Genomic DNA, 23,795 nt, shown 5'->3' with positions numbered 1-23,795 from the left:
TCGCTACCCAGAAGGCCAGTGGAGATCCGCAATTACCATAAAGCTCCGCTCACTCCGCTCCACCAAGCTGTCAAAACCCCGGCGGCGGCGGCGCTGCCAGACACCGCTGTGAGGCTCCGCGGCGGGTTGCGCCGCGCTGCCACCCCCCGCCGCCCCGCTCGCCTCGGCCCCGCCGCCGGACGCCCACGGTCCTCTCGCAGCGCTCTCGCCCGCGCGCCCCGCCGCACCGCGGCGCCCGGGATCACGCCCCCCGCAGTACAGCCCGCGCCCCCACCCCGACCTGCCGGCTCCGGGATCCCCCCGTCACGCAAGGGCATCCCCGCCGGCCCAGGACCCGCCGAGGGCTTGCAGCCGTCCTTACCCCCTGCAGGGGTCACGGCGCGCACGGACCCTTTCTCCCGCAGCCTCCCACCCGCAGAGGGGTTCCCCGGCCCCGGGGCCCCTCTCTAGGCCCACCCGCCGCCCCCAGCTTCGCGTGATCCGCGGCACGGCCGCGCCGATATACGCGTTTTCCCCCGGTCCGCTTCTCCGAGCTCTGAATCGGGATGGAAAAAAAGCCACTCGTTTGTCAACGTCTGCATTGCGGGGGGGCCGGGGGGGGACCTTATTAAAGCGCGTTTTCGCCTGATCCGGCTTTGGCAGCCCTTAACGCGCTTTCTGCTACGTGTGAGCGGTGTGGCAACCCGGGGTGGGATGGCAGCCGAAGCGCCGTTTCCCTCTCTGGCATTTCTACGGCTGCTTTAAGTTTTCTGCCCGGGTTGTGGAGCCCTTTAATCTCCGGGTTGATAGTTATCCGCTGCATCTATTTACTTTGGCAAGGCAACTTTTGGCTCGGCGAGCTCCACTCGTAAATTTCAGGTTCATAACGCCCATCCCCGCCGATATTCCCGGGTTTGGTCCCGCGGATGCCGCGGCGCGGAGGCTCCCGGGGCGGCCCCGGCCTCAAGGCCAGGCGGGCCCTTGGCTCCGCAGCTCCCCCGCACCGCCCGGCGCCTTCCCGGGGAAGCGGGAGTTTTGCCACCTCAGCGCCGCCGGCGCCGCATCCAGCCCTTCTCGCCGCCGCGCCGTGTGGGAGCGACTGCCAGCCAAACACCGGGCGATTAACACGGACAATTCGCCCCGGGGGGGATTTTTAATCGCCACGTTCAGGACCCTGCACGTAAAAGGCTGCTGAGACGCTGCGAGCTGCAAAAGGTTTCCCCGCCGAGAGCGCGCAAGCAGCAAGGAGGGCGATGAGTGTTCAGCGCCAGAGCAGAACTGCCGGGGCTGCCTGCCTGCTCTCCGCCGCTACTGCTTGATAGAAGACCAGGAGATCCCGAAAGTTGTCCCTAACAAAGACATCCCACCCCCCCAATCCATAAGTTTATAATCGAGAATCTAAGCCTCGTCTGGAAAAAACGTGGGGGTCACCAGATGCTCGGGGAGGGGGACACGGTGTACACCCCACACACGCGCACACCCGGGTCGCGGCCAGAGGGTTAGCATTTCATTAAACTGCCATCACGAGGCTTCAGGTTTTCGCCACGTCTCTCTTAAAAAACTCGCCCGTCTCAAAGCAGAAGTGAAATATCCACCGCCTGAAACCCGAAACTCCAGCCGCACCGCTCAGCTTCCTCGCAGGGGAGCCCAGGGAGCCGCCGAGCGCGGCGGCCAGGCTGCGGTGCCGACGGGGCGTACGGCCCCGGGCAGCGTCCGGGTTTGATCCCGGCGCGGCGGGCCACGCATCTGAAAAGGCTCACACAGGTTTTTTTAATCTCCGATAACAAGCAGAAGGACACCTGGCCTATTACGCTGTAAAGCTATTTTTTATAAAGATGTTTTAGGGCTAGACATTAAAAGTTATTAGACTGAACACACGTGAGTTACAGGCACACAGCTGGAGGAAAGGCCTCTGCTGGTTTGTTGGGGTTTTTTTTCCCTTTCCTAGGGAGAACCTCATTAAAATTGCTTCTTTCGGTAGGAAAGCAGAACTAGCGTGTCTCCCGGCAAGGTGGCCGTAGCCGCGGCTTCCTGGCTGCGTTGATCCGGGCTTTGTCTGTCCCCGCAGGTCTGGAACCGCGATGCCATCGGCCCGCACTTGTATCACAAAAGTCGCACACTTCCCTTTTCCCGGGCTGCGAACTCCGGATCACATGTGTGCGCCTACAGCGTGTGGCTGGGTGGCTGGGGATGGGGTTTTATTTTTTTTTTAACTAATGACTTCAAGTTATCTCGGGGTAAACTCGCTCCACTTTTATTTTTAAGCGTAGTTAAACTTTCTTTCTTCGTGAACGCAGTTTCCTCCGTGGAGGGGAGGAACAGACCCGCGCTTGTTTGCCTCTGTGCCTTTTTTGTTCCCCGGGTCCCCGAGCTTTGCAGCAGGAGGCTGGCGGCTCCTGGCGAAGACATTGGGGCTTCAGTTCGCTCCTCCCGCGGCCTGGCTCGGCCCGGCTGCGCGCCGCGCCGCCTTCCCCTGCCGCGGGTGAGCCAGGCACCGCCGAGCTAACCTCGGAAAATTCAGAGCATGCTCTTGCCTTGCGGATTACACCACCACCACCACCACCCCCGCTCCGGAGGGAACTGACCCCCGGGTCAGGCCGCTGCACACTGCTTTCTCCCCGGGAGAGGAGGGGGGGCTCCGCGCACAGATGCTTGGGGCTCCGCGCTGCTGCCGCTGCTGCTGCTGCCGCCACGAAGCCGGGCGAGGATGCGCTCGCAAAAACGGCTGCTCCGATAATGCTAAGTACTTAACCTCCTCGTAAAGACAAATCCATTGTTAATGGCAGAATGGGCTTCTCGCAGGAGGCTTCCAAGTGGGATGGCTTTACGCCGGCTCTCATTTACCTCCAGCGCCGCCTCTAATTGGAACACACACACACACTGCCCCCGGCCCGCGCACCTCAGAAAGTTGGGGGTTAAACGGCAGGAGTAGCGAGGCCGGGCCCCGGCACCCTCCACGGCCGCTCCCCTGCCCGCCAAACGGCAACCGGAGCACGCGGGTCTCCCGAGCACGGGAAATGAGAGAGAGGGGAGACAGGCGCAGCGAAGGTAAAATGAATTAATGCGAGCGAGGTGCTCAGACAGCCTGGTGATGAGTGCTAGGAAAAGCCTATAAATAACAGATCACTGTCCTAAGCTCTGAATTGCCCTGCTTGAGTGTGTCTTAAATCAGACCTTTATCATTGCTTATTGTAAGGCAGTGGAATTTAATGGAAGTGTAGAAATCTGAATAACAAAACAAGACAAGCCTCAATTGGCGTTACACAGGGTCTGCACCGCTTTCAGACCTGACACGGTGCCAGCATATTGTTACACCGACATGCAAACTCCCCGTGCAATCAAGGGGGTTTTGCATAGCAGAAGTACTATAATTTTACTTCGTAGTTCATGGCTACTCTGTTGACAGGAGATCCATTATTTTCTCTCCCTCTCCCCAGAAGAGCCCGAGACGCGCTCGGTTCATGGACTAAGCGCCGCTATCTTTCTTACAAAGCCGAATGACAAATCTCTCCAGTTGTGTTTGCTTTGCTCCGCACCTCTTCCCCGATCCACTGAAGAGCGGAGATGCCCGCGATCCTCCGGGCCCCGTTTGCCGCTCGGACCGGACAGCCCGGGAGGGACAAGCAGGCAAACAAATACACGCACGCCTCGGCCAGCCTCCAGCCGGGAACCTCGGCCTGCCGCCCGCCGCCCGGGGCCGGCTGCCGCCGCGGCGGGGGAAGCGCTTGCCGGCCCGTGCAGAGCTCGGTGGGGAAGGCACAGCGCCGAGCCCACCGGGGCGGCCGCGGGGGGACGGGCTGGAGGCACGGCCCCTGCCCGGGGTAAGAAAGGGGGGCGGCAGCCCGCTGCAGGATAAGGGCAAGCTAGCTGCGAGCTGCCCCCTCCACCTCTCCCACTTGCATACCTCGGCCATTTTGTCTGCTTGCGGCGCGCCTGTGTCCCGTCCCCCCCCACCCCCCCACCCCCGCACCGTCCCCTCGGGCAGAGCGCTGCTGCGGGCCCCTGCCCCGAGCGCGGGGGCCGGGCGCTGCCGGCGGCGGGGCGGGCGGGCCGGCCGGCCAGGAGGAGGTGAAAGCAGGGCCGCCGGCAGCCCCGGCCGCTCCTGCCAGCGGGGAGATGCAGCCGCTAGGCAAGGCCCTGCAGGGGAGGGGGCGTGCGCCGCACAAGTCTGAAGAGGAGTAAAAATAGCGCCGGCGAGGTTGTCGCTCTCCTCGCCTCCCCCCAGCGCGGCGGGGGGCAGCGGGCGGCGCGGGGGGGGGCTCGGCGGGGGGGGCGCAGACCGAGGACAGGGGCTGAAGCCAGACAAAACCCCTGGCCCGGCCGGAGAGCAGTGTGGGAGAGGCTGAGCCTTCGCCTCTGAAGGCGATGCGCGGGAGCCGGGGGCTGCGCCCCCTTTTCCCGGTGGGGTCCCTCAGCCCCGGGGGGCGCCGGCTGCGCCCCGTCTCCGTCCCTCGGCGGCCTGGGAAGGAGCGGCAGCGAGCGGCGGCTCGGCGGAGGCACGGCAGTCAGCACGCTCCTGGGTTTAAATATAATACGGCGGCCGGGGGAACCGCCATGGTTTGAAGGTGTGTTTGTGCAGACTACAGCTTGTATGTTAATAATTGGATACAGTCGATGAATCACCTCCGTCCTCCTTCTGGTTTTGTTTTTGTGTTGTGTTTTGTTTCGGAGGGGGTGGGGAGAGAATGCGAGGAGACGATGCCGTGGCTCGGCGCTGAATACCAATTCTGCACCCGGGTTCATAAACACTGGGGTTATTCACTCGCCCCAGAGGTGACAGCGGAGGCCTCCGCCGCCCTCCGAGCCCGCGCCTCGCGGCGCGGCCCCCGGGCTCGCCGCCGTGCCGAGCGGGATTTGCGCCCCGGCTGGAAGCCCGCAGCAGCGGGTGGCTCGCCGGGGTGCATACATATGAAATTGGAGCCTGCAACATCAAAGCGGCAGTGGAGCGGGGGCAGGGAGAGGCTCTCGGTGTGTACACGTGTGTACTTTTCCAGAGAAAAGTCCCTAATTTTTCAATTCGGATCCCCCCCCCCCCCCATCACTCGCATGGCAGACACGCGGAGAGATTCTTTAGTCCTGTACTTAACACTTCACAGTGTTTTTAGCAATTAAGGCGAGAGGGGGGTGGGTATAAAGATAAGCCACTTTTTCGCCCTGCAAGTGTGAAAGATAAGATAACAGTAAGCTGGGGCAAAACGTCTGCTTATAGCCTCCCCCCAGCGATTCTGATCGGTCACCTCTTATCGCAGAAAATGTTCATTTCGAAAGCAGCTTCAAAAAACCAAGGGAAAATAAAAGTATTTTCCGTACAGAAATGCCATTTAAAACCCCGTTCCCACTTCATCTCCCAACGTCGTGTCCCTGTCCCCCCCCGCCGTCCCCCCCTGCCATCGCGGTACCCAAACCAGGGCAGCAGCCGCCTCCCAGCGCGCCTCTCGGAAATTGCCAAACACGCAGGTAATCTGAGGACTGAAACCTGCCAGGCTCGGAGATTAGCAGCGCGCCCCGCTCCGCGGCTCTCCCCGGCCCTGCCCGCCCGCCTCCCCCGTCGCAGGCGGGGGATGCGGCCCGCCTTACTGGCCCCTCGCTGCCCGTAAAGCCGGCAAGGAGCTGCGCTGGGGGGAAGCCCCACGCCGGCCAGCACACGCGGCGGCGGGTGAGGCAGAACGACAGCCGGGCTGCCTTTTCCAGGTCGTTTCGCTGCAGCACCCCCGACGACATCGGGACGGCGATGCTCCCCCGCCTGCCTGCCCCCAGCCAAGCTGCAGGATTTGTTGGCGGCGGCCGCGCTCGGCGTCGACTCGCTTATGCTTCCCCCCCGCAGCCCCCCCAGCCGCTTCCCTACCCAGCGGCCGCCCCCACGCCCCACTGCCCGGCAGGCACACTCGGAGGCCGCGGGCGGGCACGGCGCCCGACGCACACGGCGGCGGGCCTGCCCTCCGCGGCACCGGGCAGGGCCCCACCGCGCCCGCCCCACGGGCAGGATGCGGGCACTGCTCCTCCCCGGCCGCCGGGCAGCGGGGCTCAGTACGCCCACGCCTGCCGCCGCCGCGGCCACGGCCGGGCCTACGCGCTGCCTCTCCGTCCCCGGGGGCTTCCCCCCGGGCCCGGAGTTCCCCCCTCCCGTCCTCGAGCCGTCGCCACCTGAGATAAGCCGAGGTGCCGAGTAGGAAACGTTTCCCAACAGCTCCCCGAGGGCAAGGCGCGGCCATGCCGTGCCCTCCCTGCCCTGGGAAACCTCCGCACCGGCCTCCACGCCAGGCAGTGGAGTGTGTGTGGTGTGGGCGGGTGGGCATCCCCTCATCCCCCGGCAAAGCCACATCCAGGGCCCTGCACGGGAGCCGGGAGAGCAGGGACGCCCCGCAGCCCCGAAGTGGTCGGGGCCACAACAGAGCCGGGGTGGCTCGGTGGGGAGCTGAGGCGGTGGGGGGGCCTCGCCGGGCTCACCGCATCCCCCGTCTCCTCCCGCCGCCCTTCTCAGAAACCCGTCGGTGCCGCGCTCTCGAAGTGAGTGGGTCAGCAGCTGATGACAAGGGGAAAAAAAGAAGAGAGCGAGCTAGCGAAAAAAAAAAACCCACCACCTTCCCAAACCCTAGCCTGGAGAGATTACTCATCCCCAGAGTTCCCCTAAGTCAGAGAAACTTGGCCAAGTCCCAAGGCCGAGCCGTTAGCCCGGTCTGAAGCTCCCCGGGCACCTTCCGCCGCGGGGCCAGGGCCGTAGGGCGCGGTGGGGGCGCAGGGCCGGGGCCAGCGGGGAGCGCACATCCCCATCCCCGGCGCCCTTCGCGCTCGAGTTATTGTGGAGCGTTTTATCTTCACAGTCACATCGGCAGCTAACGAAGCTCGGCGGCTGCAGCCCACACGACTTTGGTTCTCTGCATTTATCCTTCAATAAAAGCCGATTCCTTTATTAGAAACAGGAGACGTGTCTCCTACCGCCCCTATCAAATCCCAACTGGCAAGGCGCAGCCGACACCTCCCCCTCAGCCCCCCCTGCCCGAGAGGGCAGGCGACACCACCCCACGGCCTACGCCCCCCCTCCCTCCGGACCCCCCACCGCGAGCATCCCGCTCTCCCCCTCTCCAGCCCACTCACGAACAGGGGCAGCCCTCGCCCCCTTCCAGCGGGGCGGCCAACGCCCCCTCCCCGACATCCCCCCCGGGCAGGAGGCAGCCGAGGCCAGCCGGCCCCTCGCCGCTGCGCGACCCCCGCCCCAAACACCCCGCGCCGGCACGGGCAGCTGCCTCCCCCCCTTTCTCTCCGCCAAATCAATCGCCCCCACCAGGCGCACCCACACGACTTTCGTTCCCCTGCATTTATCGTTCAATAAAAGTCGTTTCCTTTATTAGAAACAGAGGAGACGCTTCTCCCACCGCCCTCACCTCATGCCCCCTCCGCGGGCGCAGCCGGCAGCCCCCCTTCCACATCGCCTCCCGCCGAGCGGGGCCCGTCCCCCCCCGCTCCCACCACCGCCGTCCCCTAAAAATAACAATAACAGTAATAACAACAGCCACCGTCCCCAGCAGTCGCGGCAGCCAGCCCCCCCCCCCCGCTTTCCACCGAGCCCAGCCACCCCCTCCCCTTCCCTCTCAAATCCCCCATCGCTAGGCACAGCCAAACCCCCCCCCCCCGCCCTCCCGCCTTTCCCCAGGCGCAGCCAACGACCCAGCAAATCCCTTCGCCAGGCACGGCTCGGCCCCCGCCCGCCTCGCAGCCCCCCCCGGGCACCGAGCAGGTCTGCGCGGCGGCTGCTTGTGCGACTCCAATCGGAGCTGCCGCCGCCGCTACCGGGCGGGGAAGGTTTCCCCGGGCGCCGCCGGGAGAGCCGGTGCTCGGAGGATGCCAGCCCGCCTCGCTGTGCCGTGCCGTGCCGTACCGTACCGTGCCGTGCCCCTCCTCCGCCCCGCGACTGCGGGGGGAGCGCCCGGCGGAGATCTCCCCGCCGAGGAGGGGCCGGAACGGAGCGCGCTCTGTATCGCATTAAATTAATCGCCCGGCTCCAGAGGAGGCAGGTGATTCTACCAAACACAATGAGGGGTTTGAGCGCTGCGGAATAAAGCGCCGTTCATGGGGCCGTGGGCGGCAGTGCCCGGCTCCGCCGCGGGATTGCTGGGTCCCGGGGGATCCCAGCGCTGCTCCTCGCCACTGGCCCCAGCGCGGGGAGCCCCGGCTCGGCGCACCCCACCCTCGCTCTCAGGATGGATAAAGGGAGGGCACGGGAGGGGGAAGCGGCGAGCAGCCGCCCTGGCAGAGAGGTAGCAGCAGCCCTCGAGGACGGGAAACAGGGTAGGGGGGAGCTGTAGGCAGCCCCCCGCCGTGCACCCCCCGGGGGCGGCCCCCTGGGGTGGGGAATGAGCATAAGCCTCTCGCGGGGGGGCAGGGGCCGAGCGGCGGGGACCGCGCAGCCCTCAGGCAGGGCCGGTCCGGGCTCTGGGGAGCGCGGGGCCCCCGGGCGGCCTCCGGGCGAGCGGTGCGGTGCGGGCGGCGCTGCCCGGGTTCAGGCGGTGGCGGGCGTTGTTTTCCTCGGAGAGCGGAGGAGGAGGAGGAGGAAATCTCCGGTTTTTTAATGAGGGGGTGCAGCAGCGCTGAGCGCTGGGATTACACGGCAAGGAGACAGAGCTGCGGGCTGTGCGTGCGCGCAGGGCTGGTAGTCTCCGCCCGTCTGCCTGCTAATCGCACGTTTTCCGCTGTTAAAAAGAAACCAAGACGCTGTGGCCGAGCCCAGCGCTGTCTCTGTGACTGTGACATGAAAAGATGGCGCTCTCTCCCCTCCCCCAGCCTTCCTCTCGGCTTACACTTCCTCCCCAACAGCTTTTGCCTTCCAGTTTTTTTAAAACCCTCTTTTCTCCCTTCCTTCCCCCCCTCTCCCCCGGCCGGATACCACAGGCTTCCCAGCCGATCGGTGGGTCTCCCTCGGTTGCGACGTTTTTAGATTTTTTTTTAATCTCTATCTCGCTCTTTTCGCCTCTCTTTTCTCGGAAACCTCGATCTTCCCCTCTCTGTCTCGCTCTTTTGTGAACTTCTGCCCTACTGGGAGGCAGTTTGCGGGGGGGAATATGTGAGGAAGCGCGGGGAGGGGGTTACCCCGCCGCTTCTTCCCCCCTCTCCCATTTCCTCTCTCTCCCCCCAGGCAGCGGGGGCAGGGAAGCAGCCGGATCGCGGTGCGTGCGTGTCGGGGGGCAAGAAGGAGGCTCCAGGAGGTGCCTGCCCGCCCCGGCGACCTGGTCACGCTGCGGCTGCCCCCGCGCTGTGGGAGCTCCCGCTGGGCGGGGGGGGGGGGGAAGCTGCGCTGGGGCTGCGCGGCGGGGGCAGCCCCGTCGGAGGAGTTTACCTGTCTAGAAATGTTTTACGGTGCTGCGCGCACCAAGGTGGTCCCGGCTCCCGGAGCGGGTCCCCGGGACTGACCGCGGCCCCTCCCCGAGGCAGGAGGGCTGTTCCACCGCCTTCCACCTCGTTCTCCGCGTTCATCACCAGACCGTTCCAAGTGCTAAGTTGTGGGGGTTTTTTTTCCTTTTTTTTTTTTTAAAGCCTGCAAATTAAATTCAGCGCCGCTCTCTCCTATTTTAGTGTCTGTTATGTTAATTGCACTTAGCGCTGTGGCGCTGCTCGCCAGGGATGCATGAAGGCCTCGGAGATTAACCGCAGGCTCCTGCTCGGACCTTCCTCAGCCAGCAGCGAGTTGCGAGGGGCTGCTGGGGAGTTTGCACAATCTCGTGTGCTGTCGGGGTGTGCTGCTGCTGACCGGTCACTCTGAATCCGGGCCCAGCGACTCCTGGTTTGGAGGTCAGGCTGGCAGCGGCTCCCTGTGCGCCCGCAGATCTATTTGTGTAAGGATTTGCATTGCGGGAGGACAGGTATTTTTCCTCCCCGTGGATGGTAAAAATGCAAAATTAGCGCGACTGTTTCTAGGCAGAGACGCCACGATTACGTGATCTCGCTGAACCTGTCGGTTCTGCTTTCTGGAGCAGCAAGGAAACCGGACACCTTCATCAATGACTCCTGGAGCCGCTCTCCCGGGCGCTCGCCGTATTTATCACCATCTAACCCCAAGCAGCCTGCCAGTGCTGTGTCGCAGCCCCTGCCCTGCCCGGGGATGTCCGTGCGGCCAGCTGTGCCCCGCGGAATTACCCGGCCTCTCCGCGAAGGAGTGGGCATGTGTGGCCTTCCCAGACGCTTCCTTTCTCCAGTGCCTACTTCATCTATTCGTTATCAGGGGACGGCGTGTGGAGTGACTGAGCCTAATAAGTTGTCCACTTGTTCATTTCAGGAGCATTGATTTCTGGTTCCAAGGCACTCTGTTCTAGCACTGGCTACAGCTGCGGGGCATTTCGCAGCTGGTCTTTCGCCTAGACAAATATCAGCGAGAATGTGAGCGTTATTAGCCACATAAATAAATCATTAACGTGCACACAAATGTTATTTTAGCATAACTTCCAAGCAGAAAATATCCCGATGGGGCAAGACGGAGAGGCGCGTTGCGCTGGACCGGCCCCGGCACAGCCTGGCCGGCAGCGGCGAGCAGGGGTCGGCGCCCCCCCCCAGCGCGGAGCCAGGAGATCGGCACTGCTCCCCCGCTCCCGATTGAACATTAACAGGGCCGGCCCGCCGTGGCACGGCCGCGGGGCCTTGCCTCGCAGACCTTTGTCTACTCTCCCGAGGCCGGGCGGGGACGGCGGGCGCTTTTCTCCCCAAACGCGACGGCACTAATGAGATTACCGGCCGGCTGGCCGCAGCTGATGCCGCGGAGCGCCGAGCCCGCGGGCAGAGCCCGGCCCAGCCCAGCCGCTGCGCCTCGTTAACGCGGGGCCCACGGCAGGAACGACGTTCGCTTTTGGCCTCCCGCGAAGGGCTGCGGGGCCCTCCCCGTGCCCCGGCGGCGGGGAGCGGGGAGCGGCAGCCGCCGCCGCCGCCGCCCGGGCCGCGCTCGCCCTGCCCCGCGGAATCCCGCGGGTGCCAGTAAAGCCCTGCCTGGGAGCCCTGCCAAGGCGGGCTCGCTTTGATATGCCGCGCCACGGCCGCTCCTCCGCTTGCTCCTAATCACGCAAATGCGAGCTTGCTCCGGCACTCTGCGTAATAAATACTGAGCGTATTTCGCCGGGCTCCCAAAGTAAATATTGTATCGGAGAAGCGGGGCTGCGCTGGGAAGCTGAAATCTTCCACTTTTTCGCACTTAGCAACCGACTGGAGCGTTGTGCGCTCCCTCCCCGAGCCAGGCTCGGTGTGATTTACTTTCTGGTTGCGATGCAGATATTCGCTTGTCAGTTCAAGGGCAGGACAGAAACTGTGCATGCGGAGTCTTGTGAACGGAAATCTCTCATTTACGAGGTTCTGCTCCACCACCAAAAGCCACCCTCCAGCACCTTTGTTCTGCACGCAGCTGCTTTTATCCCCCCAGCCCCCCCGCGCCCCAGCCGCATCTCCATCCGACCCTTCTTTCCCTGTCTCGCTCCTCAGATGGATTCCCAATCTTTTCCTGACTGACCCTGGGGGAGGCGGCGGGGGGGACGGGGGGGGGACACGACGGGGGGACAAGGGGGAGGGAGACCTAGAGAGGTTGATGATGAATGACAAGGCAAATGATAAAAGCCGAAGCGACAGCAAAAGCAAACAGAAGTGGTCTCTGCTCTCTCGCAGGGCCCAGCCCCGTCCACAGCCACGGGAGTCACGCCTGTGCCATGAGAGCAACGTTGGCCTCCGCAGGCAGCCCGGCTTCTCCGGGGCGAGATAAACACATTTCGGTCACGTGGCGAGCCTATACCGTGCCATGCTCCTATTTGCCTTCCCCGCTCTCTTTTCACAATAACATGCCATCCGCCAGCCAGCTCCGAGGCTAACCTCACCTCCCTGGCGCCCGGCCAACCCGCCCGGGCTCGGCCAATGCGGCGAGAAGCCGCGGGGCTCCCGAGGAGGCTGCACCCCGGCCCAGGGCTGCCTGCATCCCGAGCCGGGGCTGGGGCACGGTCCGGCTGCATCCCGGTCTGCGGCTTGGCCGGGGACGGGCTGGACCGTGACTCGGGACTGGGGCAGGGCCTGGCTGCACCCCAGCGGGAGCAGGGGCCGGGGCTGGCCGCATCCCCGGGACATGGCGCGGGGGCAGCGCGGTGTCCCCGCTAAGCGGCCGGGTGTGGGGCGGGGGGGGTCGCCCAGGGACCGCAGGGGAGGGGCGTGTGCGGGAGGTGCGGGCTTCGGGGTGGGGTGGAGCCCCGCATCTCCAAGAGCGACGGCCGGGAACGGAGTGGGCTCGGCTCGAGGAGGGCGGCCGGGGCAGCCGCAGCGGGACGCCAGCTTTGCCGCTTTAAAATGGCTGAAAAGGGTGTCCCCGGGCATCCCCTCCCCGGTAGCAGCAGCAGCAGCGACCACCGTCGCCCCGAGCACCGCGGCCGCCTGCGGCAGCCCCGGCTGGTTATGGGAACAATGAGCCACCGCGGGCGCGCCGGTGCCTCCCCGCTGCTAGGGCCGGACGGGGCCAGCGCCGCGGGGCCGGGGTCCAGGCGGCGGGGGGGGGGGAGGAGGAGGCTGGAGCCAGCCCAGTGCCCCCCCGGCCGCCGGAGCGAGCGTGCCTTTTAATCCCTTTATCCCAGCTCGCTGGTGGCGGTGCGAGCCGCCGGGCCGGCAGCCATCCGCCATCCGCCCGTGGAGGCGACGTGCTGGCTCCGCGGCACAGATGTCGCCGGTTGGGAGAAGGGAGCCGATCCCCAGCGGCACCACCGTCACAACGGCAGCAACGGGGGGCGGCCCCCGGGGACCCGGGGACCGCTTGGCCGCGTACCGGGGGGTTCTCGCCCTTCGGGGCCCCCGAGGGCTCCCTGACGTCGGGCACCGGAACCGTGCCCCAGCGTCCCGCTTGGGGCCCCGCGGCCTCCGTATGGCCGCTCCCGGGGCAGGCCTCGCCGTCTCCCTGCGGGAGCACGGTCTGCAGCCTGCCCTCTCTCTGGGCCTCCCCGGCGCCCCCGGGTGAGGCGAGGAGCAGCCCCCGGTGCGGTGCCCAGGTTGGGCTGTCGGCGCTCGGCTGCCCGTGCTCCGAAATCCGGAAATTATGCAAATGTCCGGGATGCTCTTCCCTTTGATCTGAACTTCCTCGGAATGATCCTTTCTCATTACGGAGCATGAAAATGCCTCTCGGACGTGTAAAGTGAACTACAGAGCTCCTTTCATCCCCTTTTGTTACCCGCACCGGGCTCGTCTCTGCAGCCCCGCATTCCCCAAACACCGGGAAAGGGGACGGAAAGGGGTTCCCGGGGGAGGCGGTGGGACGTGGGAGCAGCCCGGGCCGCCGGTTGTCATGGCGAGGCCAAGCGTCTTCCCCAGTTATGTGCGACTGATGGGTTTGTGCCCCGCTCGGCTCCGGGTTCACCTTCTCCCCGGCTGCTCGGCTCCCCGCCGACCTCCCCGCCCGCGCCGCGGGAGGCAGCGGCGCCCCGGCCGCCCCGCCGAGCCCCGCTTCCCCGGCTCGCTGATCACCGCCTGCACATCAGACGCTGCGGGGGGCAGCAGCGGCGGCGGCTGGGGGGGTGCTCCCGCCGACGGGAGCGCAGTCCCCGAGCGACTGTGAACTCCATCTTTTGCTGCGCTCCTTACTACCTCTTGTTTCAGTTTTGATAAAACCGAGAGTGACGAGGCACTGCATGTATCCTAGGTTTAGTATGTCCACGCAACCGTGGATATGATTTTCAAGACTCCCGAGAGCCATGGCTGGGATTTTTTATCTTCTTCCCCTCGCCCTCCCCTCCCCCCTTAGAAGAGATACTAAGAAAGTTTGCTCTGTCTTGAAAGCTACTCTCCGCGTAAGAAAAACATTCTGACCATTTGCTGGAGGCCATTTTATGAAACCTCAAGGAGGTTAATAGCTTGCATAATTTCTGGAATACCTTTTTTTTCCCTTCCCCGCCATTCACTCAGACAAGGCAAGAGCTCCGTAGGCCAAGCGCTCCTGTCACAGACAATGGATTCCCACCTATGTGAGGGGCCTGCACTAGAAAACGGATGGACTCTGCTCTGCTCGTGCACGGTCCAGAGAGAAAGCCTGCAACATATCTGTGAGATGAAGGGATGCATGTGAAAGAGGGCACAGAGCAAGGGAGCTACCCCAAGTGCTTAGGTTGGATTTTTTTATTTTGCTGGAATTTGCAATGTTTTCTAGAGAAGCAGCATTGATGAAATTGTGCCACTGCAAAACAAAGCTGAGCAAACAGGAGAAGGAGAATTATTTTAACTGTTTTTAAAATGTTGTCGTGTTTCTTAACAGCTGGTTAACTCCAGTGCCTAATGAGCTCTTGAAAAAGAAGTTTTATTAATGGAAAAAAAAAAAAAGGCAATCCCCCTGCTTGCTTACAATTAAATGATGACAGCTTATAATGCATTCCTTCAAGACCTCCAGTAATATCGGGGCTCAGGGGATGTGAAATACCTAATTTATAGATTTTTTTAAACCGAGAACAGAATGTTACGATCAGCTGGTTTGACCTGCTACATACCATGAGCCAGTGAATTTCAGCCACACGTTCTTGTATCAGACTCACAAACTCTGGCTGAGCTTTTAACCTGGTATTCAGTCTTGCTCTGAAGACTTTTAAGTAACAGAAAACCCACTGCTTGCCTCAGTTGTTCCTGTGATTATGTCCCCCCCCCCTTTTTTTTTTAATGCACCTATTTCTGCTCAAAATTCATAGAGCTTCATTTTCCAACATAGGATCTCATTATGCCTTTGTCTGCCACATTAAAGAGATCTCTACTATCAGAAATCTCCCCATAGAGACACTTAGGGCACTTAAAGACTATGATCAAACCAAGTCATAGCCTCCTCTTGGATAAATTAATAGATGGGATTTCTTTTAGTCTTTTGCAATAAGATGCGATTCCCAGACCTTGAATCACTCTTGTAGCTCTTTTCTGATCCAGTATTAATTTACCAATGCACTTTTAACATGCAAACACCACAACAGAGCCAGACACGGTATTCCAGCAACGGTCTCATTCATGTCAGAAGCATTAATGGCATCATTAAGTTTACTTGTTTAAAACCCCATGCAGATTACCTTTATAGATAGCCTTAGCAATACTGACTTTATTAAAACCCCATTTAAAAAGTCGCCTGTCTTCATGCAGACTAGTGTTGTTCATCAAATTCACAACACTGAGCATCACTTGACCAAACTGCAGAGCTAGCTTAGTTTTTCTAGCTGAGGCTTTTGCAGTGCTCCATCAGCCCTACTCTTCAGTAGGGCTTCATATATTTTTCCTTTTGTCTGTAAGAAGAAACTGCTGCATATTCTCACAATGGCAGTAGCCCTGGCTGTGCACTAACAGAGAAGCACATAGACAGAGCTCCACTACACCATTCCCTCTTTTCCCTCTTCCTCTCTTGCAATGTGGAAGCCCCAGGTAAATTCCAGCAAGAGTCGGGGTAGTTCAATCCTTTCAGTGTCTGTGGTGGGCTCAGTTTTGAGACACTCCTCCCCAGATGGTTCACAGACAACTTCCATGAGGGCTTCTTCAACCACAGCAGTCCGCTTTCACACTCGAGCCCATTTCCCATCCACCTTCACATGAACATCTGCTCCAAAAGACAGACATTAAGCATGGTAGAGCTGTCCCACTAGATACCAGATGAAACATGTCCTCCAATAAAGAAACAGGAGCTGCCCTTCCTCTGCCCATCCTGGTGATATCCATCCATTTTTCAGTCTACCTCAGCTTCTCAGATAGCCTTGCTGTGCAACAGCATCATGGAACAGCAGGATCTCAGAGGACCAAGATCCATGTGCTACAGCATTAACTCCACTGCTCCAGTACCTTCTCAGTCTCTGATCTCCTCAAATTACATCAGGAAACACTGCATGCAGTGAGTGCCATTCCACCAGGTGCCGCAAGCCTGGACTCCAGAGGTGGCCTGAGCTGTAGCTGAGATGCCCTGGATTATTTGAGTCAGACTGGCTCCCAAAAGCCTCAGCTGTAGCTAGGATTGCATTGTGGTGGACTTCATATAACAGGAGTGAAACACAGCCCCAAAGATCTCCTTCCGTATCATCTGTATCCTCAAAAGCAGAAAATCATACAGTACAGACACGGTCTTGGAAATGGCAGGACCTCAGCTTCATACACTATCCTTGTGCTCCTAGCAGGACTCATACCTGAGCAACACTCTTTTGTTTATTTATTTTCCTCCCAAATGATAGCTCTTTTTCCACAGTCCCAGTTGGAGAATCACATTGATCATGATGTCACAGTCGTGCATCAGACCAAAAGTGCTTTTCTGGTCAAAGGCAATCAGACTGGCCTGTGGCATCTCCTAGCTCACTGAGTTCCCCAGGCTGTTCCCACTGACACCTCTGCCCTAGCAGAGGTCGTGGTACATGCTGGAGACCAAGTAAGCGTAGTGCGCCTGCACCACAGGCACCTTCTAGTGGGAAGGCAGCTACGACCTGCCCAGGAAAGCTGGTTGCCATATAGAAGTGATTCCCCATCTGCACAGAGCTGATTAAAGGGACTTGTACGCTACTTACTCTGCTACTGCCTCCAGGGACATGGTGCCAATACAGCGTAAAGCCTGCGTAGCTATGCTTTTTACCCTGGGGTGAACTATGATGAAGTTCGTGTTATGTTAGAGGACCTTGAAGCTGCTACTGCAACACTCGGGAGAGGCTCAGCCTACCTGAACCAACACCAGGACAAGGGCAGCACAAGATTAAAGGTTAAGTTGCTTTTGTGTACCTGCCCCACCTCATGTTCTGTGCCATGCAGCTGCACCACAACTGCCCCTTTAAACTTTAATTATCCACAATAAAATTATTTTTCCCATGACACATGGCACAACCCTTATGTCCTACTAGTAGCAGTCCTCTGTTTATACTTTCCATGTGCCCTCATTTTACTATGAGTCAGACATGCTTGCCCTCTCTTCCTATGACTTACACTTTCCTACCTCAGAAGACACATGTATCAGAAGATGTATCTGATGGCCCAGTTATGGATATCTTCTCATACAATTGGCATAATTCCTTTCCAAAACCACTGCTAGATAGACATCAGGTTCAAATCAAATTCTCTGTTAGCCCTAACCATGAAAAAGCGAGCACAGAGAGGTCACCTTTGTTGTAACAAAACACCCTTGAGTTGCACTTAATTCTAGTAAGCAGCACATTATCCTCACTCGCTGTACCAAATGCAATTTATAATTTTAAAAAGCAATAATAATTCAAACCATCAGACCTACAGCTTTGAGGCACTGCGTACCACAGGATGGGATTGCTTTTCTTTCAAATTTACCCTGCAAGTACACAACCACTTGTGACAACCTGCTCTTTCTTCCTTCCAGGCTGCTGCAGCCAACAGTACTAGGGTCTGAGCAACTGTTTTGGGGTCTGCTCTCCTCCAACCCTCCAAGGGGTTTGTCATTAGTTTTCATGGAGAGCAGAACGAGGCCGTATGTGGAAAACCAATATTGACATTTTCTTGTTTAAATATCATACATCAGAATGGGGTCATGGGAGCCAAGGCCACCAGAAAGGGTTCCCCCACAAGCTATTATTTCCTTTTAGAAAGCACCAGGGACACAGCAGTCTCCGCTGGGCCTCACACCCACATCTCTGCTCTTCTCGGCAAGCTAGCTGACTGCTGCCAGTGCCACTTAGCAAATACAGATGTTCAGGTCTTTTTCTTTCACCACGGGTCTCACTCATCCCTGCGTGGAGGCCTGGTACTTAAACGAATGGCTCTTTTAAGCCCTCTTTTCAAGGCTATGTGAAACACACACCCCATCTGCGCTCACCTCCGTCTTTGCTTGGAAAAATCTACAGTACTTTCCTATCAAATTTGAAACAAATAGCATTAAAACTTATTTTAAAAATTAATTGAACCAATACATCAACAACTTTCATGTTTTCAGAGCCTGCATGGCCCTCGCCTGGGAAATTAGAACTGCAGGAGGGTAATTTTGCATTTAAATCAATGGAGCTCTCTTTCCCGACAAGGTTGCCTTCACACTTTGCAAAGCCAAGCGGTCCTACCAGGGTTCAGAAGAAAGGAGCCTGTTTGATGTCCTGCACCTGCAGCACACCCAATCTCCCTGGAAGGAGGGGTTCCTGAAGGGCTCTGGGGGCGTAGCCCCCCTATTAGTGCCACTCAGGGCAATGCTGTTGCACTAGGGTGGGCTACTTCCACACCTTACACCTCGGTTCCCTTCTCCTCCCATTCATCCAAGCAGCTCCTCACCTGCTGTGCCTTATTCCTTGCATTTTCCTGCTGTTGCCCATGTGAGAGCGATCCACCCCAAAAGCGGGCAGGCTCTCAAGGTGAGATCAGACACTGAGCTAGGAAAAATGTTTGGGGACTGCTCCGAAAAAGGAGCAGAGAAAGCGACAGAAGACATGCCCTTTCCCGGGGAGGGAACGGCTGCAGGATTTCTCGTTTTCTCTAAACCCCTGAACGGATTTGCTGCCAAAAGAAAGGTAATCCACATTATGTAGAAACAAAATTACATTCACATGAACACACGCATACAAACGCACACTGTTCTCTTCTAACTGCAGGGTATCAGCTTTGGGAGTGGTGGCCTCAGAGAGCTGTGGCAAAGGAGCCCCTGGCTGAAGCCAGGAGCTCCCCTGCCTCCCTGTACCACCAGCATTGCTCTCCTGGTCAGCTGCTATTGTAGCTTTTGCAGTTTTGCTTTCGTTTTTTGGGCAGGCAGGAACAATCTGCCTTCTGTGCCTAGAGAGTGCCCAGCACACTAAAGCTGCTGTCAGGTAACACAATACTTGTGAACCTGGAAAGATAAAATATCACTGAAATTCAGTGTGTGTCGATTACCCTATTTATCTCTACACATCCTGAGCCTTACCCTAGTCCAAAACTTAGCCCTGCTGCTTTGTGTTTAGATGATAGCCACAGTACATTAGATGATGCAAGACAGAGTCATACCCCAAAGAGCTTACAAATCTAAACAGTGCCCAGACAGGCAGCATAAACAGGGGTTATAAGAATATGAAGACATGGTTTACGTGGTCATGTAGAGGTCTTGAAGAGTTCTTGGTGACAGGACTTCTGAAATAATTTTTCCCCTTCTTGGGAGCATTCTGGAGGCAATAAGATGTTAGGAAGTGGTGAAAAAGAGAGACGTTGCGACCTGACAAACCATTACTGGGCAAATGACAAAGGTGGAAGCCCAGCTGCAAGAAGACCTGCAGGCTAGCAGGGATGGGGTGCCTGCAGCCAGCTAGTACTGGCAGGAGAGGGCTGGGGTGAGAAAGGAGCCGGGGGTGCGCCTGTGCTCCAAACTGAAGCAGCTTTCATACCTTTCGGTGTCTCTGCCGACTGTCCCAAGCCATTGGGGTTTGCCAGTTCTACTTTAGTAGTGTTCTCCACTGCTTTGTTTCTGAGGCCTAGCCATCACCACATAACAGCACTTCCAAGATTTCAAAATGCCTTCAGGGCAGCAAAGGACAGCGGCAGGAGGACTATCTGAACCATTTTGGTCTGAGACATTGGGACTTTGATCCATCCAGGCGTTAATTCAATGAAAGCCAGACAGGATCAGGCTGAAACTGGCATTATGCACTATTGGAAGCAAATCCAATTCACATAGTTTTAAGCACACGCAAACCATTTTCTATGGGGACCTGGAGTGCTTTACAAGAGTGCTTGAGGGACCAGGTGACTTTTAGCATGGTGAACTTCAGCAGCGTAACCAAGGCTTAACATTGTGGCCATAGCCCTCCCCAAGGTAGGGATGACTGCAAAGGCCAAGCCAACAAGTTGGAAATGTTTTCTTTCCTTTTCCAATTCCACTGTCTTTTTTTCCCCGACTTCCTGTTATGTACACTGCTTGAAGAGAAAAGCACTGTATCCTACCATCGTGACACAAACCTGGGTTTTTCTCTCCCTGCTAAAATGCTGGAAGTACCTAGCCAGAGAACAGCTCTGTGCAGAACCTAAAAAGAGATGCGGAGACCCTAGGGCCATTTTTGCCTACCACTCTTCAGGTTGCTCAAAACTTTCAGTCCTACCTTCAGTCAGTGAACAAGACCCAGGGCTACAAACAGCAGTGGCGTATTAATACCTACGCAGTATCTCTCCTGTCACAAAGCAGGGGACCTGTCAACTACACCCAAACCCCATCAGGCCCCTGGGAAATGGGTTCCAGCCACAAACCCTGCCCCAAATACAGAAGAAGGACCTCATCTCAAGCCAACCTGAAAGAGTTGTGCAGACACACACACATCCGCTGTTGTCTTGTTCTTGCACTCTTCCTTCAGGTGCTTCCTTGCCACGGGAGGGGGTGGTCCCCAAGCCCTCACATGTACCGACAGGACTGCTTCCCAGCCACAGCTTATACTCGGCTTTCCCCAGTCAAGGGTTACTCTGACATCTTCACACAAGCATACACAGGGGTCCTTCTAAATGCTGTGTGCACGGGGTCTTTTGCTCTCCCACCCCACAACAGACCAGGGCTCAACCTGCCTACACATATGCCACCCCACACCTTGGCCCCATGCGCTGGCCAGAGCCTTTCCACATCTCCCACTTCCTCCACAGCTCCAACAGCAGCCACATCTGCAGTGCCAGAGCAACTGCTTGAGGTACAACAAGGGCACATGAGTCATTTACCTCCTAGCCAGCCCTGTCCGCTGTGCTCCAGCGGGAGCGACACAGTGCTCTTGCTCATGGTTCTTAAGTGGCGCTCAGAGGTACAGGGCAGGTTATAGATTTTTGCCTCTCTCTGGCTTTTGGGCTTAGCAGCAATGCTTTGTACTCAGCAGGCCTCGCTGTGTGCTTGGCTGCACAGGCTGCTGGCTTGCTGCTTTCCCCCTTGGCTTCCTCTGCCATCCCCCATGCATTACAATCTCCCCCAAGGGCCAAGGCAGGAGCTAGGGAAGCAGGCTCTGTGGGGTACTGGGACTGGGAATTGCCCCAGGCTGCTGGTGACAAGCATTAAAGTAGCTGGCCTGCTCTGCAAACGCGGGGCAGTCGGGAGCAGGGGGTCGTGGTGGGCAGGGAGGTGTCTCTTGCATGACCCGGAGCTGGGGCCACCAACGGGTCGGGGGGCCAAACCACCCTGGCTGGCTCCTGTAGGGCTCCCGCGGGGCTGGGGCACAGCTCATTGCGGAGCCAGACACCGCTCCCAGCCCCACGCTGTGTTTCACAGCCTCCTCGGGGGCCAGGGCATGTCTTACCGGGACGTCTGCCGGCCCCGCAGTCCTCCCGGCCAGCTGGCCCCATGGGACACCCGGGGCAGCCCTGCCCCGCGGCTGCTGCTCCCAGCGCTGGTCCCGGCCCCAGCCCCGACGGCGCGGCCCCGGCCAGCCTGCCTGCCCGGTGGTGCTGGCCTCGGGCAGCGGGTGTGCCCTGGGCTGCAGGACGTGGCATAAATCGACCCGAGCCACAAACCCGGCGGTGCACATCAACCCTGTCGTGGCTGGAGCCTGCAATGTCCCGCCTAGCTGAGGGTAGGGGGGCTCCAGAAAATACACAGTGCGTGCTTGGACTGCATCAAAGGTATTTATTTTGATTATCCCTCGGCTATAACTTCCATCGTTCCCCTTTGTTTTATAGCTGCTCAAGTTTACTTGCAGAATTAAGACAGATTTGGGGGGGAGGGGGAGGAAGGGGGTAGGAAGCCTTTGTTCTCCGGAGTGTGCTTGTCTTACTTTTGCATCATGTGGCCTGAGCGGCACCCACACACACACACCCGCCCCGACCGTATTTACTCTATCTCGAGTGAGTCCTTTGAAGGAGAGGGCAGAGTCGTCGTTAACCCTCTGCGTGCCTGCTGGGCCCTCCCGGCAGAGCCAGCCTGCCTTTGGTGGGGACGCAGCAGGTCCTGAATCCCAGAGCCGCGGGTGTCGCTTTGACGGACGGCATCGTTGTGTCCCGTGCCCCCCCCTCCTCCCCCCCAACCCGCAGCCGGTCTCCACGCCAGCCGTGCGCACGGGGAGCCGGCAGCGGTGGGCCTCAGAGAGAGCCCGGGGATACCCCCTTGATCACTAGCAGGCTAGCCTGCTTAACACGAGGTTGGAGATGCCTACAAACTCGAAACAGCTGCCGGGCTTTGCTCTGGCCTGCCTGCTAAAATACGCCGATCTCCTTTTAATCTGTTTCATATTCACAAATTAAGCACTTAGCCTAGGTAATAAATCATGAGGCAGTTTACGAGACTAGCAGGAGACAAACAAGTGGAAAGGGAAAACAATCGCCTAAAAGTGTATTCAATGTAACTAGAAAGACGCGTTCGGAAACCCCAGCCCGCGCTCCCCGGGGCGGCGGCAGTACCCCGCGGCCCCGGCCAAGCCCCGCCGGCGGCGGGGGGCTCGACCCCAACCCGGCAGCACCCGCACTTGTCCGCGCCGCGGGGCTCCGGACGGCCCGGGCTCCCGCCTTTGTCTCCCCGCGTATCGGCCGGCCGCACCAGCTCCACCTGGGAAAGACTCCCGCGGCAGCCGGCCTGGAAATAATGACTCGGGCTGGCGATAACCTCGTCTCGCACACCCCCCCACCCCGGCTCGGCCTCGGCTAGGGCGGGGGTTGTGAAGAGGGATGCTGGAAAACATAAAAAGTGCGGGCTCGCCCCATGTCGAGCCGCTTGCAAGCGCCCGCAGGGTACGTGGCGCTCCCCGGTGTCTCGGGGGAAGGCATCCCGGAGAAGTGCCCGGAGGCTCCGGAGCGCACATGCCCGGCCGCTTCGCCCCGGTGCTGCCGGGCGCGCGGGGGGGGGGGGGGGGGGGTGGCGGGCAGCTAGAAAGTAGCGCTTTGGCTACCAGCGTTGGCCCCGGGCCTCCTTTCTGGGCTGGCAGGTGGAGGGGAGCGCCACGGCTGGCGAGGGACACACACCCCCTTGGGCCACCGTCACGCTCCCCGTGGGAAGGGGCGGCGCGGGCAGGACGGGGCTCCGGAGGGCAGGGCTCGACCCGAATCCCTCGGCTCCCGCGGCGGGAGAGGGGAAGGGGGAGGCGGGCGAGCGTGCACGGAGTGCCGACGGGGCGCGGGTAGCAGGGGTCCAGGGCGCTGTTGCCCACGGCGGCAGCCCGGGACGCCCCGACGCTTTCCCCGGAGGCTCTCCCCGGGAGAGCCGCCAGCCACCCCGGGGGACGCAGAGGAAGGCCCCAAGACAAAAGACCTGGCGCTGAGACCCCTCCTGGCAAAGGCGCTGCCTGCCGAAAGTGTTTCAGCAGAGACTTTTCTCTCTCTCCCCCTCGCCCCCCCGGCGGGGCTCCGCGCCGTGCCGGTGGCTCCGCGCCGTGCCGAGCCGTGGCAGCGGGGCCGTAGCCGGCTGCGGGAGAGGGAGCGGGCAGAGTAGGGCATGCGGGGCGAGGGGGGAAAGGGGGGGAAGGTCGGCAGCATCCCCCCTTGAGAGGTGAGGGGGGGCGGGTGATTTAAAGGGACTCCCGCGAAAGGGAGCGACACAGACCTGCGGCCGTCCGCCGAGTGCAATCTGCTGAGCTGTGGGTGCGAAGAGGCGCTGTCAGGGGCTATTTATCTCTCGCCGGAGCGGCTGCTCCGGTCCCCGCATCGCCCGCCGGTAACAATGGCAGCGGCCGGCAGCTTTCCACGCGCCTGGGCGGCGGAATGGATGGCGGAAGATGCCGCCGCGCTCCGCTCAGACGGGCTCGCTCATGCATCCCTCTTGGCCAGAGCCTCTCGCTACTGCCGCTCTGCAGAGAGCTCTGGCCTGCTTCCCCCCCACCCCCCGCCCTTCCCTAGTTTTCCATTTTCAGGACTTTGGCGCGGAGCCAGAAATGTCAGGAGGGGATGAAACTTGACACAGAGATCTCAACCCCGAGCGATTTCCTCTTTGCCCCCCCTTCCACCTCCCCCGCCTCGGTCCC

The 23,795-nt window shown here is 59.9% G+C and overlaps 1 protein-coding gene across 2 annotated transcripts in view; it reads right to left on the bottom strand.

The window, feature by feature from the left end:
* BCOR (BCL6 corepressor) overlaps positions 1-23,531 on the bottom strand; it is an 83,243-nt gene extending 59,712 nt beyond the window's left edge. The window contains exon 1 of one of the 2 annotated variants that reach the window (XM_080374327.1): positions 23,378-23,531. The gene's annotated coding sequence lies outside the window, so the exon portion shown is untranslated. Of the gene's footprint in view, positions 1-36; positions 6,984-23,377 lie in introns of those variants that run through there. The other variant, XM_080374330.1, reaches the window with a different exon arrangement.
* Positions 23,532-23,795: the final 264 nt, after the last annotated feature.

This window comes from Falco punctatus, assembly GCF_963210335.1.
Source record: "Falco punctatus genome assembly, chromosome: 2".
In the NCBI taxonomy this organism is placed as follows: Eukaryota; Metazoa; Chordata; class Aves; order Falconiformes; family Falconidae; genus Falco; species Falco punctatus.
The sequence above is the reverse complement of the archived record's forward strand: the minus strand, read 5'-3'. Positions and strand labels throughout refer to the sequence as shown.